This window comes from Bos mutus, unplaced genomic scaffold (assembly GCF_027580195.1).
Source record: "Bos mutus isolate GX-2022 unplaced genomic scaffold, NWIPB_WYAK_1.1 CTG281, whole genome shotgun sequence".
Lineage (NCBI taxonomy): Eukaryota > Metazoa > Chordata > Mammalia > Artiodactyla > Bovidae > Bos > Bos mutus.
The window spans coordinates 64264-82983 of record NW_027219778.1 but is presented as its reverse complement, the minus strand read 5'-3'; the positions used below and the strand labels follow the sequence as shown (position 1 = coordinate 82983).

Below are 18720 nucleotides of genomic sequence, written 5' to 3'. Positions count from 1 at the left end.
AGCCCAGGGTGGGATGTGCAGGATGTCTCTTGAACCTCCAGTTGCAGCTGTTTGCTGACACATAATTGTGTCCTTGGCCCATGTTTACTTCCCTTCAGGAGTGCCCACAGCCCTAAGCCCTCAGGGGCTTTCAGGCAGAACAAGGTGTTTCCCAGGTTTGGCCAGCCAATACAGTTCCATCCTCTCCTAACCCACATTCCTAAATTTAATCTCCTAGCTTCAGGAACCTCAGTCCGTAGTCCATCAGGCACTCTATCAGATCTAGGCCCTTAAATCTATTACTCACTTCCAATGTATAATCATAAAGGATTTGATTTAGGTCATACCTGAATGGTCTAGTGGTTTTTCCTACCTTCTTCAATTTAAGTCTGAATTTGGCAATAAGGAGTTCATGATCTGAGCCACAGTCAGCTGCTGGTCTTGTTTTTGCTGACTGTATAGAGCTTCTCCATCTTTGGCTGCAAAGAATATAATCAATATGATTTTGGTGTTGACCATCTGTTGATGTCCATGTGTAGAGTCTTCTCTTGTGTTCTTGGAAAAGGGTGTTTTCTATGACCAGTGTGTTCTCTTGGCAAAACTCTATTAGACATTGCCCTGCTTCATTCCATATTCCTAGGCCAAATTTGCCTTTTACTCCAGATGTTTCTTGATTTGTACTTTTGCATTCAAATCCCATATAATGAAAAGGACATCTTTTTTGGGTATTAGTTCTAAAAGGTCTTGTAGGTCTTCATAGAACCGTTCAACTTCAGCTTCTTCAGCATTACTGGTTGGGGCATAGACTTGGATTACTGTGATATTGAATGGTTTGCCTTGGAAACAGAAATCATTCTGCTGTTTTTGAGATTGCATCCAAGTGCTGCATTTCATACTCTTTTGTTGACCATGAAGGCCACTCCATTTCTTCTGAGGGATTCCTGAACACAGTAGTAGATATAATGGTCATCTGAGTTAAATTCACCCATTCTAGTCCATTTTGGTTTGCTGATTAGTTTGCTGAGCTTTGTGACATTGTACAGGAGACAGGGATCAAGACCATCCCCATGGAAAAGAAATGCAAAAAGCAAAACGGCTATCTGGGGAGACCTTACAAACAGCTGTGAAAAGAAGACAAGTGAAAAGCAAAGGAGAAAAGGAAAGATATAAGCATCTGAATGCAGAGTTCCAAAGAATAGCAAGAAGAGATAAGAAGGTCTTTCTCAGTGATCAATGAAAAGAAATAGAGGAAAACAACAGAATGGGAAAGACTAGCGATGTCTTCAAGAAAATTAGAGATACCAAGGGAACATTTCATACAAAGATGGGCTCAATAAAGTACAGAAATGATATGGACCTAACAGAAGCAGAAGATATTAAGAAGATGTGGCAAGAATACACAGAAGAACTGTGCAAAAAAATCTTCATGACCCAGATAATCACGATGGTGTGATCACTCACCCAAAGCCAGACATCCTGGAATGTGAAGTCAAGTTGGCCTTAGAAAAGATCACTATGAAAAAAGCTGGTGGAGGTGATAGAATTCCAGTTGAGCTATTTCAAATCCTGAAAGATGATGCTGTGAAAGTGCTACACTCAATATGCCAGAAAATTTGGAAAACTCAGCAGTGGCCACAGGACTGGAAAAGTTTAGTTGTCATTCCAATCACAAAGAAAGGCAATGCCAAAGAATGCTCAAACTACCAAACAATTGCACTCATCTCCCACGCTAGTAAAGTAATGCTCAAAATTCTCCAAGCCAGGCTTCAGCAATATGTGAACCGTGAACTTCCAGATGTTCAAGCTGGTTTTAGAAAAGGCAGAGGAACCAGAGACCAAATTGCCAACATCTGCTGGATCATGAAAAAAAGCAAGAGAGTTCCAGAAAAACATCTATTTCTGCTTTATTGACTATGCCAAAGCCTTTGACTGTGTGGATCATAATAAACTGTGGAAACTTCAAGAGATGGGAATACTAGACCACCTCACCTGTCTCTTGAGAAATTTGTATGCAGGTCAGGAAGCAACAGTTAGAACTGGACGTGGAACAACAGACTGGTTCTAGGAAAAGGAGTACTTCAAGGCTGTTATTGTCACCCTGCTTATTTAACTTATATGGTACATCATCTTTGGAAGAAAAACAAGATTGCTGGCAAAATATCAATAACCTCAGATATGCAGATTTTTCTGGCAGAAAGTGAAGAGGAACTCAAAAGCCTCTTGATGAAGGTGAAAGAGGAGACTGAAAAAGTTGGCTTAAATCTCAACATTCAGAAAACAAAGATCATGGCATCTGATCCCATCACGTCATGGGAAATAGATGGGGAAACAGTGGAAATAGTGTCAGACTTTATTTTGGGGGGCTCCAAAATCAGTGAAGATGATGAATGCAGCCATGAAATTAAAAGACACTTACTCCTTGGAAGGAAATTTATGACTACCCTAGATAGCATATGGAAAAGCAGAAACTATTTTGCCAACAAAGGTCCCTCTAGTCAAGGCTGTGGTTTTTCCAGTTGTCATGTATGGATGTGATAGTTGGACTGTGAAGAAAGCTGAGCACTGAAGAATTGATTCTTTTGAACTATGGTGTTGGAGAAGACTGCTGAGAGTCCCTAGGACTGCAAGGAGATCCAACCAGTCCATTCTGCATATCAGCCTTGTGATTTCTTTGGATGGACTGATGCTAAAGCTGAAACTCTAGTACTTTGCAAAGAGTTGACTTGTTGGAAAAGACTCTGATGCTAGGCGGGATTGGTGGCAGGAGGAGAAGGGGACGACAGGGGATGAGATGGCTGGATGGATTCACTGACTCGATGGACGTGAGTCTGAGTGAACTCTGGGAGTTGGTGATGGACAGGGAAGCCTGGCGTGCTGCCATTCATGGGGTCACAAAGAGTCGGACACGACTGAGCGACTGAACTGAACTGAACTGAACTGAGCTTCAGGAAGGAAATGCCTTTTGCCTCCAGGGAGGCAAAAAGCATGGGTCTTGGGTTTTCCTTGGGTTTAAAGGATCCACCTAGTCCCTTTTTAGCCTCTCCCTCTGCTGGCAATTTCTCAAGCCTAGCCTGTGAAATGTCTTTGAAGTGTCAAACAAAACACATTTGTCTTGGGTACTTTCCTTCATTTCATTACACGTGTCTGGTCCCTCTGTTCTCCGGGCCAGCTCCTAGGTGTCATTTTGACCTGACCAGTTCCAGGGAAGCCTGGACTCTCAAAATCTGGAGGACCTACCATCCCCCCATTACACCTCTGGTCCTCTGTGAATGGGCACATGTTTCACTATCTGATATAATGTGGAAGTGACGGTGTGATATTTGGGAATCTTACTTTGTTTCTTTTTCTTCTGGGGTGACACCACCATCTGCACAAAGCTGTCTGAACATGAACATGTGGGTAATTTTGATGTGGCCCAAACTCCCCCAATGAATGTACTTTCAGGTTGGTTTTCTTCTTTTATATTTTGCTTTTGTAAACAGACATAGGATCCCATCAGTTGTATGTAGTGAGAAAGTGAAAAAAGCATGCAGACTTAGCTGGATGGAGATCTAGTAGTAAGGTAGCACTTTAGCTGGAAATGGAAATTTCAGCCAGAATCTGAAAAGTATGTCCTGGAAAGAGAAGAGGGACTCAGGCCTGAGCACACTACTCCACGCTGGAGCCTCAGGCTCTGACAGCTGTACCTGCCGGGGTCTTCATGGGACAATCCATGCAGGACACGATCCTGCAGAGAATTTTCTTTGCCTTTCCATTCACGTTGGCAATTGCATGCTTTGCTTTTGCTTCTACATGCAGTTTTACCTTTCTGCCAGACAGTTTGGTTTCTTCTTTGATTTTTGCCCCTTGTACAAACCATTACAATATTTCTTATCTAAATAGAATTTGGCAGGGGGACAGGGGGATGGGGTAGGCAGGGGTGAGAGTGAGGGGATGGGGCCACACTGAACAGCATGTGGGGTCATATTTCCCTGTTGGGGATAGAACTCGTGCCCCTGCAATAAAAGCACAGAGTCCTCCTCCCAATCTACCAGGCAAGTTCCTGGAATTGATTTAATGAAAGCCATCTAATTAAGAGGAATTTTGGGGTGACGTTTTACATTTTATATTGTGACCAGTGGTTATAGTTCATACAATTTTATAGTTTTGTGATTTTATTAGCTTAAAGAGTTTTTGGGGTGTCTTTTTTGTTTTTAAAGCTAAAAACCGTTTTTTAATTTCATGGAAAAAAAAAAATTGTAGAATGTTCGAAAGGGTAGAGGCTTTGTTCTGAATGTGAGCACTTTGCCCCACTGAACCGAATGGTAAGAACATTTGTAGAAGAGACACACAGTGAAAGGTACATCTTTTTATTTAGTGACATAAGAGCAGCCATTGTGTGAATTATTGGTTGGTATTTAGAGACAGGCCGTTTTGAGCTAAACTCCTTATTCCTTTTTTCAGCCCTTGAGTAATAATCAGAAGCTTTCTCTGAAGAGAGTGGGGTCATCTGTCAGACTCCTAGGTATCTACCAGCCAGAAGGGCTGGGATTAAATGCAGCAGCTGGTAGATATGGGATGGGGCAAAAAATCACCTTGTCCCTTTGTTCTGCCTGGAGAGATGCTTGTCCTGGTGCCAGTGGGGCCAAAGCTGTGACTTTGTGGCCAGAGAATGTCTCTGACCCTGCCATGGTTTCCCTGAGGATAGAGGGACAGCAGTGTCTCCCTGGTTCCTTGGCCAGAGAAGGACCCTCCCCCACTTACTGTCTGCCATCCCCCCAGGAATCGTTCTGGCCTAGGTTCTTCAGGATGGCCATCCAGGCCCCATCACAATTCCTGGAGCTGGCCAGCCAGAGCCCACTGCAGAATAAGTCCTTGGCCTTTGCAGCTCTGGAGGAGCTGCCCATTGAGCCCTTCCTGTGGCTGTTTACAGCAGCCTTTGCTGGGAAGCACACCCAGGCCTTGAAGGTGATGTTGCAGGCCTGGCCCTTACCCTGCCTCCCTTTGGGGGCCCTGATGAAGGACAACCATCCTCATCTGGAGGCCTTGCAGGCTGCGCTCGATGGCCTGGACATCCTTCTTGCTCAGGAGGCCTGCCCCACCTAAGGTGAACCTGGCAGAGTGGTGGGGACTGGGGTGTGAGCAAGATGCAGCCAGGGCAGGAGGATGATGGGTCACCTGAGAACAGGCAATCGGGTGTACAGGACTGGCTGAGGGGAAGAGGGGACAAAAGGCACATGGGCCCACCCTCCCAGGGTCCCTTAGTGTGGGAACCAAGGTGGGGCGCAGAAGCCAGAGGATCTGTGGTGTGTGGAGTGCAGAGCCCTCACAGGATCCTAGTGCCCGTCAGCCTCTGCACAGCTCAGCATGTCCCCCACCTCCCCACAGGCAATGGAAGTTGCAGGTGCTGGATTTGCACCAGAACTCCCACCAGGACTTCTGGACCCTGTGGTCTGGCATCTTGGCCAGCGTTTGCTTGCTGATGGAGCCCAACCCAGCCCAGCCTATGCAAGAGAGGCACAGATGGATGCACAGATGGGGCTGAAGCCAGTGCAGGTGCTGGTCGACCTGTGCCTCAAGGAGGACACTCTGGATGAGATCCTCAGCTATCTGCTGAAAAAGGCCAAGCAGAGGAGGAGACTGCTGTGGCTACACTCCCAGAAGCTGAGAATCTTCACCATGGCCATGCAGAGCATCAGGAGGATCCTGAAGATGGTGCAGCTGGACTCCATCCAGGACCTGGAGGTGAACTGTACCTGGAAGCTGGCCACACTGGGCAGGTTCGAGCCTCACCTGGGCCGGATGGGCAACCTGCGCCTGCTGCTGGTATCTTGCATCCAGGAGTTGCCACACACTGCCCCCGACCAGGAGGAGCACTGCATCGGCCAGCACACCACCCAGTTCCTGAACCTGTCCCACCTTCAGAAACTCTACCTGGACTCCATCTCCTTCCTCGAGGGCCACCTGCACCAGGTGCTCAGGTGAGATGTGACGCCAGCTCTGCAGACAAGAACAGGCCTCTCTCATTTCGTTACCCTCAAGTTGTCTGCTCTGTGTGCTCTGGGTACATTGCCAGGGTGCACGGGCATCTCTTTAGTCCTCATGATGCTGCCGCTTTGTCCCCAGGCATCTTGTCAGGTCACCTCCCTGGTTAGAGTCAGAGGCATGGCCTAGGTTAGATGCCGCCAAAGGGGACTTTTGCTGGGAGTCTGCACAGTAGGGGTCAGGTGTGATGCCCTTGGAAATTCTTTCCGAGAGAGTGATGTCTTAGCTGAGATGATGACAGATAACTAAGCGAGAAGGACATTGGTCCATTAGCCGTGAGATTTGAAGTCCAAAGCTCTGTCTCTCCCTCCCACCTGCCGCTTCTGTCCTGAGCTGTTCTGGGCTCCAGGTGAGCTGTGGAAAATGGGTGATTCTGGGGATAACAAGGAGGGATCAGTCCAGTTCAGTTCAATCACTCAGTCCTGTCCAACTCCTTCTGACCCCATGAATTTCAGCACACCAGGACTCCCTGTCCATCACTAACTCCCAGAGTTCACTCAGACTCACATTCACCAAGTCAGTGATGCCATCCAGCCATCTCATCCTCTGTCGTCCTCTTTTCCTCCTGCCCCCAACCCCTCCCAGCATCAGAGTCTTTTCCAGTGAGACAACTCTTCACATGAGGTGGCCAAAGTACTGGAGTTTCAGCTTTAGCATCATTCTTTCCAAAGAACACCCAGGGATGATCTCTTTAGAATGGACTGGTTGGATATTCTTGCAGTCCAAGGGAATCTCAAGAGTCTTCTCCAACACCACAGTTCAAAAGCATCAGGATCAGGAGGGGGAAATTGTGGCTCCTAAAAAGTCCAGAGAAGAGAAAAAAATCAAATGAGCATCACTGTTGAAGTGGCTCCAATCTCTTTAAGTCCAAATTACAATTATTATTTTCCTCTAAGACTTCTGAATACAGAGGAAATCCTCAGTAACAGGTTATCAGTATGCCTTAAACACAGAGATAAAAACTGAGAGGATGCAGCCTATTCTGTCACTATGAATAAGTTGCATTGATTCCCTTTTTGGCAGCTGTAAACTCCAAGCATTAGAAATAAAAACATTCCCTGAGAAACCAGAAGAACAAAGAGAAAAAAAAAAAATTGTAGGTGGTGATGGACAGTCTGTGGCCCTGAATACCTGAATATCTGGGGATATTCACCCAGGGATCATCTGTAACTGCTGGGACCCAGCAGCCCATGTCCACTCCATCCAGCCTGCTGTTTAATTCAACTATTCGTGTCCTGTAAAAATATCTTAATTCCTTTGAACAAAATACTAGTAATCTGAAATAGACAAATAACATTTCTTTACTGTTTGTTTTCCACATTGAAAATAGTTCATCATTTTGTGCAGGAGTAGGTCATACCCATGTGAACATGACCTTCTCCCATGAAGACCCTCTGCCTTCCTGTCAAGAATGGTGAGAGGCCAGCTCCAAGCCAGTGAGATCTCCTGTGTTCCGATGAAATAGGCCTCTCCTCCCCATATCCCTCTGCCTAACATCGCTGCCCCTGGGACTGCCTACCCTGTCTTTCCCCAGGTGACTGAAGACCCTTCTGGAGACCCTGAGGATCACCAACTGCCTGACTTCAGAGTCAGACCTGATGCACCTGTCCCAGTGCCCCAGCGTTAGCCTGCTGAAGGACCCATGCCTCAGCAGGGTTGACCTGACCAGCCTCATCTTGGAGCCCCTGCAGGTCCTGATTAAATGGACCTCCACCACCATGCAGGAGTTGGAACTGGATGAGTGTGGCTTCATGGACAAGTTCAGGACCGTCCTGCCCTCCCTGAACCACTGCTTTCAGCTCACCACCTTCAGCTTCTACAGCAACCTCATCTCCATGGCCATGCTGGAGAGCCTGCTGCACCACACTATGGTGCTGAGCAAGCTGAGCCATGTGCTGTACTCTGCACCCCTGGAGAGCTATGAGGATGTGCGTGGCACCCTGTCCCTTGGCCTCCTGGCTCAGCTGCACACCCAGCTCAAGCCGCTGTTGTGCAAGTCTGGGCGGCCCAGCATGGTCTGGGTCAGTGCCAGCCCCCGTCCACACTGCGGTGACCAGATCTTCTATGACACCGAGCTCATCCTGAGCCCCTGCTAAGTTTCAGGCCCTGTACCCAGCACTGGGACACTGCCACCCAGACTTCAGTGCATCTAGAAGGAACACAAACCACAGTTTCAGACAATTGTTCAGTGCATGTGGGAAAAGGAAAGGTGATTTAGAGTGGGCAGGGGGAGGACTTCGTGGGACTTTTGGAGAAATGTGTTCCTACAAATTTAGAAATGTGAATCTGAATTTTGGAGGGGGAATTGTGGGCTTGGGAGGTTGATGGGGTCATTACCCCTCTGTTGGGTTGTTACAAAGAAATAAAGGGAACTTCAATGTCAATCATTTGGTGTCCTCTGTGATCTGTGACCATGATTTTCCCCTTTAAATTCATGACTCTCCTGTTAGTGGTTATGTAAAAGGCCCTGAGCATGAGTGGGGCCTAGATACTCTCTGATAGGCAAGGATTGGCTATAGGAGTTCAGGGCACCATTTATCCACTCCCTGTGCTTCTTATTTCCAGGGCATTCACCTCCTCACTTATTTCTGAGGCTGTTCAATCTGTCATCATATATGATGTGTGTCCTCAGGGCCTGGAACAAACTAAGTGTCCAGGAGTGAGCACCACTGGAGGGAACCTTCTTCCAAGGGATGCTTGCTGCTAACACCACTCAGGCCCTGGACTCAAGCATTTTCCCCAGTGGATCCAGCAGATGCAAAGCCTCAATCTTAGACCCTGGACATGCCAAGACAGGTTCACTGTGCAAAGTCAGGTCCAGAGTCCTGGGCGATATTCACCAGCAGACCATCTGGAGCCTCTGGGACCCACCAGCCTGTGCCCATCTTCCCACTGTTCAGTCATGTCTGACTCTTTAGGACTCCATGGACTGTAGCCTGCCAGGCTTCTCTGCCCATGGAACTCTACAGGTGAGAATTCTGCAGTGGGTAGACATTCTCTTTTCCAGGAGATCTTTCCAACCCAGGGATTGAAGTTGGGTCTCCTCCATTGCAGGCAGATTCTTTACCATCTGAGCTGCCAGGGAAGCCTCCAGTTTCTAAGAGACAACCCAACATCCCTGAATCCATTGTCTAAATGTGCTTTTATGCCGCTAATATTGCCACAGGTTTAATTTTGTTTTTACATTAAGCAAAACTTTCACACATAATTATGTATTCAAAGGCTGACAGAAATTCATTCCCAATCGTCAAAAAGAGTCACTTCCGAGTTCAGTATTTCAGTGTTGAGTGTAACTTGGCATTTGTATCCTTGGTATGATTCATATGTAACTTAAAAAAAAAAAAAAAAAAAAAAATCCTTTAGTTTTTACATTAAGCCACATTTTAAAGATAAAACTTGCTCCAAATCCTGGTTCTCTGAAAACCTGGCAGCACTAAGGCTTTTAACTAATTCTCTTTGCCCATCAGAACTCTTTGCTGAGACCAAGTCCTCTAAGATTCAGAGAAGATTTAGCAACTAAACAAAATAAGAGCACCCCTTCAGAGTGGAGGGCTCCAACTATACCCCTTTTTGTGACCAAAGGAGCTGGGACTCACATGGAACATCCAAATTTTGATCTAAGGATGTCCTGGAAATTAGCATCATCTTGATTTGAGCTTTCCTGGTGGCTCAGATGGTGAAGAATCCACCTTCAATGCAGGAGACACATGCTTAGTCTGTGAATTGGGAAGATCTCCTGACGAAGGGAGTGGCTACCCACTCCAGTACTCTTTCCTGGAGAATTCCATAGAGGACTCTGTTGGGCTACAGTACATAGAGTCAAAAAGAATCAGACCAGACTTACTAACACTTTCACTTCACCTTTACTACTGTGGGTAAGCAAGTGCTACAAGTCATCGTTGATTGAGTTTTTCAATGTGTCATGATCCCTTAAGTTTCAGTCTCTCTCTGTCCCACCCTTGCATTTAAACTGTGAAGCCATCCTTTTATGATGTCTTACTCAGGGAATTAGAACTGAGACCAGAAGCAGCAAGAAGCCAGACACATTGCACTGATTACCTGAGGATGGAGGTGGAGTGTGAAAGAGCCAGCTTAAAAACAAATATTAAAAATAACTAAGATCATGTCATCTGGCCCCATTACTCCATGGCAAATAGAAGGGGAGAGGGTGGAAGTACTGACAGATTTCTTCTTCTTGGTCTATACAATCACTACAATGGTGATTACAACCATGAAAACAAAAAATAGTTGCTTCTTGGCAGGAAAGGTATGACAAATCTAGACAGTGTATTGAAAAGTAGAGACGTTTCTCTGCTGACAAAGGGCTGTATAGTCAAGGCTATGGCCTTCCTAGTGGTCATGTGAGAGCTGGACCATAAAGATGGGAAAGTGCCATAGAATTGTTGCCTTCGAGTTGCAGTGCTGGTGAAGACTCCTGAAAGTCCCTTGGACAGCAAGGAAATCAAAGCAGTAAATCTTAAGGGAAATCAACCCTGAATACTGGTTAGAAGGACTGATGCTGAAGCCGAAGGTCCACTATATTTGTCATCTGATGTGAACAGCTGATTGACTGGAAAAGTCTCTGATACTGCACATGATTGAGGGAAGTAGAAGAGGGCAACAGAGAATGAGATGGCTGGACGGCAACACCAATGCAATGGACATAAACTTGGGGAAACTTCAGGAGATAGTGAGGGACAGCAAGGTCTGGCATGCTGCAGTCCATGGGGTTTCAGATACAACTGGGCAAATGAACAACAACTATCTCTTGAGATAAAGCTGTTCCAGGGAGCATAGAAGAGAAAAAGGTTTGTGAGAACAATGGAAGCACCAAGCTCTCCTCTAGAGATGGAGGAAGTCAGTAGAGGCTGGCCACCAGGATTAATGCCCCCTTTAAGGTGTGCCATCTGGGCACCTTGTAGAATCCACTTCTCACACAGCCCTGATCTGTAGGCCAGCAGGCATCAGCCTGTGTCTTGAGGGCCTGATCTCCTCCTGGGTAGCAGGTTCTCAGTTGGTGTGACATGCCCAGCCCTGTTGGCGGGACACTCAGGCTGACCACATGTCACTCCACTGCCACAAGCCCCAGGGAGCTTCCTCCTTGACCACAGCAATGGACCTGGACTGGATTTGGCCTTAGGGTTGTCCATGGAAGGAAAGATAGGAACAGGTCATGTCTTTCTGTTTTTGTTTCTTTTTTTGGCCAAACAATGCAGCTTGCAGGATCTTAGCTCACCAACTAAGGCTAGAATCCACTCCCTCAGCAGTGAAAGTGCAGAGTCCTAACCACTCCGGGACTACCAGAGAGTTCCCAGTAGGTAATTTCTTGAGCCTGGCAGATGGCCCAGAAGTCTGATGTTGGTTGCTATGGGACAGGCTTTGATGAAGTCACCAAACATTCCTCTCTCCCTGACCTCTGGGAGCCCTGTGACCATGGCTCATATTATGGAAACTTCTGGAGGTAGAGAGAACTGAAGAACGACATACCCTTCTCCAGTCATATTCCTTCCCTGGCTACAGACCCAAATGCTTTCCAATAAATTCATCTGCTCTCAACCCATCTACTAAGCATGCTGTCCTCCTTCCTGGAAACCTTCCCTGCAGAAGGGGTTAAACTCATGTCCTCTGATTCTTCCTAACCTGATATGTGAAGGGTTTTCTATACATCTGGTGATAAGCTTTAATGTGTTCTGCTGGACAGCTGAGTTTTTTTGTTTGTTTGTTTGTTTTTTTTTTTTTTTTTGTTAAAAGACATACTCCCCTTCACATCCAGGATGGTTTGAACACAGGCCTCACTCTGTTCTCAAGGTTCTGTCACTCACAGTCTAGGAGAGAAGTAACAAAAATTGGAGCCAGAAAGAGAGATGGGTGGGGACCTTTAGCAGCAGTGGTCTGCAAGAACTGGTCCACAGGAGCAGGCTGCATCCTGGAAAATCTGGATGGGTGGGCATTTGTTGATGAGTGGGAGTCACCAGGGAGCTGAGTCACAGCCTGCAAACACCCTACCTGTCCTTGAGGTGAGCTCTCTCTAGAGACTCCTGATCTAAAGAACATGTTAAAGTACGAAGGTGGCCACCAGAAATACCACAGAATTAAAAAACAGGAAATTGTTTTCTCCCAGTTCTGGAGGCTAGAAGTCTAGGATCAAGGTGTTGACAGTGTGGTGTCTCTGGAGTTCTCTTTCCTTGATGTGTAGACAGCTGCATTCACCTGTCCTCCTGTCCCTTTATGTCCAAGCACCCTTGATGTCTTGTGTGTCCTAATTTCCTTTTTTTTTTTTTTTTTTTCTGGCCATGCTGCTTCACTTCAGGATTTTAGTTTCCAGAACAAGGATTGAACATGGGCCCTTGGCAGTTAAAGCTCTGAGCTCTAACTGTGATGCCAGGCAATTCCCCTCTGTCTTTATACAGATAACATGAGATTGGATTAGCGCCCACCCTAGTGACCTGATTTCAATTTGATCACCTCATTAAAGGTATTAGCTCCAAAATGGTTACATTCCAAAGTGTAGGGGGTTAGGACTTCTACAGATAATTTTTTTAATAAATTAATTTATTTGACTGCACCATGTCTTAGTTGTGGCATGTGGGGACTTCGGTCTTCCTGGCAGCACGTGGGATCTAGTTCCCTGACAAGAGACCAAAGCCCAGCCCCCTGCACTTGGAGTGCAAAGTCTTAGCCACTGGACCATTGTGAAATTCCCCTCAACATATGGATTTTGCAGGACACAATGAAGACCAAAACAGGGCTGATGGTAGGGTGATTTGCTGGGCTACACATTTTCACCCTAACTGCTCCTTAGAAATATCTGAGACCTTGAATAATGTTGACTCCCTGGTCCCATTCCTGAAGATACTGATTCTGTGGGTATGGAGTAAGATCGACAGAACCAATCAGAAAGTCAGTACTCTTCAAAAGCTCTCTAGTACTCACTGTTTATGGTGGATTCTTTACCTCTGAGCCACCAGAGATCATTTTCCCCAAAGTATTGGAGGATTTTACACCCTGGGATTCACTTCACTTCAGAATTAAATGAGGCAAACATTCAACTTTCAGATTCCAAGGACCCTCTTCTGGCAATTTGAGTTTCTTAGGTGTGATATGCAGCCCTGGAATCTCTATGTTTAACAATGTCCCAGGTGATTCTGAGATTTGAGCAATTTTTAGAAGCATATGAAACTGAAAATGTTAGTTGGCCAGTTGTGTTCAACTCTTTGCAAACCCATGGATAGTAGCTCCTCAGGATTCTCTGTCCATTGAATTCTTCAGGCAAGAATACTGAATAGCCATTCCCTTCTCCAGGAGGTCTTCCTGACCCAGTGATCAAACCCCGGTTTTCTGTACTGTAGGCATATTTTTTACTGTGTGAGCATCAGGGAAGCCTAGAAGCATAAATAACTAGTCAAATTTTTCCTTCCTTTCCCCTAAGTTTTTGCAAGCATTTAAAAATTGACATCCAAAATGTTTTTGTTGTAAGTATAAACACTATAAAGGATGTAGCTTTTGGCATACAATAAAAATAAATCCTTTAAGCAAATAAAACTAGGAATTCCCTGGTAAACCATTGATTAGTGCTCAATGCTTCCACTCTGGTGACTTGGATTCAGTCCCTGGTCAGGAAATTAAGATCCTGCAGGAAGTCTCATTGTGTGTCCATAAGTAAATAAAACTGTTAATATCATGCTTTCAAATATATCCAGAAGAATGTAAATAACATAGAGTTTTTTTAAATATTTATTTTTATTTACTTATTTGGCTGCCTGGCGTCTTAGTTGTGGCATGCAGGATCCTTTGTGGCTTCTACTGTCCTCTGGCATGTGGGATCTTAGTTCCCCCAACCACGGATCAAGCCGATATTCCCTGCATTGGAAGGCAGATTCTCAACCACTGGAACACCAGGGAAGTCCCTAGCCTGGGTTTTGATACTCACCAACATTGGAGAAGGACATGGCAACCCACTTCAGTATTTTTGCATGGAGAATGCCATGCACAGAGGAGCCTGGATGGCTACAGTCCATGGGGTCACAAAGAGTCAGACACAACTGAGCAACTAAGCACAGCACTCATCATCAACTGTCTTAAAACATTATAAAACGAGTTCTTTCTAATGGTCAGGTTTTTGTTTTCCTGCTTCACTGAGATGTAATAGGCATATATTGTGTAAATTTCAAGTGAACACATGTTGATTTGATAAGAAAGGTATTTTTGATATTATATCTGGTTACAGCACTTGAGATCACGTTCATTAGTGAACTTCATTTTTGTTCTAATTCAGTGACTGTTACCTTATAAGGAATGGAAATACACATATTTCTTCTCTGAAACCCTCCCTCCCCCTTATGAATTTGTGTGTAGAGGGCTGTAAAGACAGTGGGAGGGAAAGCTTGAGATAGAATCTATGTGGTGTAAAGAGGAAGAAGAGAGAAGAGGGCGAATGAGGGAGGAAAGGATAAGAAGGGGACAAGGCTGTGATCTGACACCACTGATGTGTTTTAAGAAAGCATGAGCCCCTACCTGGAAAAAGCTCCTGAGGTTCAGCATGAAGATCCACAGTGAGGACCCTGGGAATCCAGCGAGTGCTAAGTCTTCAAGTGCAGATCACTTGGGAATAAGCTTGATTCCTGCTCCCCTCACCCTGCCCCCAGACCCCCACCCACCAATCCACCCACCTTGCCCCTGGAAGAGAACAGGGATGTGGTGTTTGCAGCTGGAGAATTTTCTGGCATTGGAAGAGGACCCCTGCCTTTTTGGGTTCCTGACATCAGCCTGTGGAGAAGGCAATGGCACCCCACTCCAGTACTCTTGCCTGGAAAATCCCACGGATGGAGGAGTCTGGTAGGCTTCAGTCCATGGGGTCACTAAGAGTCGGACACGACTGAGCAACTTCACTTTCACTTTTCACTTTCACGCATTGGAGAAGGAATGGTGGCCCACTCCAGTGTCCTTGCCTGGAGAATCCCAGGGACTGGGGAGCCTGGTGCACTGCAGTCCATGGGGTCACACAGAGTCGGACACAACTGAAGCGACTTAGCAGCAGTAGTAGCAGCAGACATCAGCCTGAGCTCTGTTGGAATAGCTGTGTGGACCACCTTCCTCTGCCCTTAAGCTATTGAACCACAAATAACTCACGATGCAGATAAATTAGAGATAAGGTGGTGGGCTTCTGAATGCCAGAGAGGAAAGTGGGGACTCTCACTACACTGAGACCTGGAAAACAGCCCCTGGGTGGGGCCCTGAAGCCCCATCCACATTCTTTCCTCTCTCTAAAAATTTGGTAGAAAGGTTTCTAGTTGAAAGATCCTACAGGGAATAACTAACTGGTTCAGAAACCTGATTGGAGCCTGGTTTGGATACTATGGATTGGATTAGAATGGGTTTTAAAAGGATTGGAATATCCTGATCCAGCCTCACTGAGAAAAGGCTTTTGGAGTTCCACTGACACAGGACACAGGAAGAGGTACTGGTATTTCCAGAGAAATCTCTCTGGGATGTGGATACAAAGACACTCCAACCTCACCCTCCACTGGGGCTAAACACTGGGAAGTGTTTAGCTGCACTGAGTCAACTGGACTTCAGGAACTGGTGAGCCATGGGGTTTGGAATGCTTCATTTTGTTCTCTGAAGCCATGAGTCTGCAAAATTTCTCTGTAAAGGGCTAGAGAGTAACCAGGCATTAAGGGCCATCCGATTTCTGCCATTAGCAGTGTGAAACAGCCTCAGACAGCAGCAAATGATTACAGCTGTGTTCCAATAAAACTTTATTTGTGACACTGAAATTGTATATCATATAATTTCCACATGTCACAAAATATTCCTTTGTTTCCCCCCAAATTTAAAAAAAAAAATAAAAATATTAAACGTATTTTAAAAAAAAAAAAAAAAACAAAACATAAAAAGCATTCTTAGCTTGCTGGTTGAGAGAAAAAACAAACAGGAGGCAAGCCAATTTGTTAATCTCTATATAAATAATTTGCCTATATAATTCAGCTGGCATCCCATTAATGGCTTGTGACATGAATTTAGCAGGCTGCATTCTGCTTGTGAAAAGTAGATATATTCATTAAATCTAAGATGACATCAGCTGTAAGATACAACATTATTCCTTATTATTATTATTATTATTTTTTGGCCACACCCTGTGGCATGTAGGATCATAGGTCCCTGACCAAGGATTGAACCCTGCCCTCTGGCATGGAAGTGAGAAGTCTTAAATACTGGATCACCAGGGAAGTCCCACAGCATTATTTTTCTTACCACTATCAAGTATGTATTTATATACATATGTATGCGTGTGTGCTCAGTTGCTTCAGTCATGTTTGACTCTTTGCAACCCTATTTAATGTAGCCTACTAGGCTCCTCTGTCCATAGGATTCTTCAGGCAGGAATGCTGGAGTGGGTTGCCATGCCCTCCTCCTGAGGGCCTTCCTGACCCAGAGATGGAAACTGCATATCTTATTTCTTCTGAATTGGCTGGTGGGTCCTTTACTGCTGCTGCTGCTAAGTCGCTTCAGTCCTGTCCGATTCTGTGCGACCCCACAGACGGCAGCCCACCAGGCTCCCTCGTCCCTGGGATTCTCCAGACAAGAACACTGGAGTGGGTTGCCATGTCCTTCTCCAATGCATGAAAGTGAAAAGTGAAAGTGAAGTCGTGTCCGACTCTTAGCGACCCCATGGACTGCAGCCTACCAGGCTCCTCCATCCATGGGATTTTCCAGGCAAAAGTAGTGGAGTGGGGCGCCATTGTCTTCTCCGCCTTTACTGCTAGGGCCCCCATTTACACACAGCCAAACTATGATATGCTACTGATAAAATGTGATCCTGTATCAGAAATGGTCAAATGTAAACTTTAGAATGTTCCTTAATGTCAATAAAACATGTCGATGGCATGGAAGCTATCAACAAACGTATTATATGGAGAGAAATTGTGTTACAACCCTTTTATTTCAATGACAACCACTGCCCCTGTCAGCATCCAGCTAAATACTGGCTGACTTTCTCCCTGCATGATAGTTTTAAATCATGAAGATTTGGATTTTATGAAATGCTTGGAGAAATTGCTTCTCAGCCTTTTAGCTAAGATCAAGTGGAAGTACCTGGGAAGCCAGGAATTAGTGGGTCAAGCCTGTGGTACTGATAAATGATTGTATTAAAACACTGTTTATTTTTGCAGCAGACATGTAACACTGACAGATGCCACATGTTCTATAGCTGCTGAGTTGCCAGCATGAGGCAGGTTGAAGTTTTGCCATTAGAACTTTCTGGATTTTTTTTTTTTTTTTCTGATCCATGGATAGTCTGGTGCCTTCTGGACTCAGAGAGTGAAGGGAGTGAGGGTACTCCCAAGGGACAGTGGGAGGCTCTTTTGGACATTTTATGTATGTCAGCATTTCTGAGTGAGACTGGAGATCTATAAGAAAATTGTGCCTACCAGCTCTCCCGCAGAGTTTAATAGGAGTGCTGGGGCCACCAAAGGGAGACAAGGCAAAAGTGGGGGATGGAGAAGGAAGTTTAAAACTGTAATGTCACTTAACTGATTTTGAGGTGTTTCCTTATGTATAAAATAATGGTGTGAATAGTTATCTCAATGTTTCAGCCGATGATTAAATAAGATACTAATTTTATCTTTTGAAATAAATATAAACATCACCACTTATTTGCAGAGAATAAGTTCCAAGACCCCCAGGGGACATCTGTAACCTTACCTAGTATCAAACCCTATATACACAATGTTTTTGCTATACAATATACCTGCAATGCAGTTTATTTTACAGTAAGAGATTGGCAAGTAACTAATAATAACAAGGAAAGTGAAAGTGAAGTCACTCAGTAGTGTCCGACTCTTTGCAATCCCATGGACTGCAGCTTACTATGCTCCTCTGTCTGTGGGATTTCCCAGGCAAGAGTTCTGGAGTGGGTATCATTTCTTTCTGCAGAGGATCTTCCCAACCCAGGGATCAAACCCAGGTCTCAGGAATTGTAGGCAGACACTTTACCATCTGAGCCACCAGGGAAGGTATAATAATAACATAGAACAATTATAACAATATACTTTTATAAAAGTATTGTGAGTGTAGTCTCAATGTAAAAAGATATTATTGTACTAATTTAGTGATTTTTTTCACCCTAAGTACTTACTATGCTCTGTGTCCATAACTTTGCAGTTTGAGGTTTGACAGCAAAACTAACCCAGATTTCTTTTCTCTTCACATTCACCAAAGATCTTAGCAACCTCAGCATACAATGTTTTCTCTTTTTATATCAAATTGAGAACTTTGATCTTTTCACTTAAAGCCAGCACTTAATGGATTCTCTCTGGCATATCTAAATGGCCAGCATCACCCCACTTATGCTTTGGGGCCATTATTGAGTAAAATAAAGGTGACTTGGTCACAAGCCCTGTGACATCTCAACAGTCATTGTGGTAACCAAGTGACAAATGGGTAGGATGTGCAGGACTAAGGAATAATTCACATCTGGGCAGGAGGAAGAAAGATGGTGTGAGATTCCAACCACACTCCTCAGAATGAGATGCAATTTAAAACTTGTGAGTTAATTTCTAGAATTTTCCATTTAATATTTCGGTGAACAACTGAGGGCTAACTGAAATTGCAGAGAGTGACATCTGAGATCAGAGGGGATGACCTTTTCCTGTGATTACCTTTAGGTGGAAAAAGCACTAGAAGAAGGGGCCATTTGAAGTGAAAAGTGATTATAAA

The 18720-nt window shown here is 45.0% G+C and overlaps 1 pseudogene; it reads left to right on the top strand.

The window, feature by feature from the left end:
* Window positions 1-3387: 3387 nt before the first annotated feature.
* Window positions 3388-8099, top strand: LOC138986945 (melanoma antigen preferentially expressed in tumors-like; annotated as a pseudogene).
* The last annotated feature ends 10621 nt before the right edge of the window (window positions 8100-18720 follow it).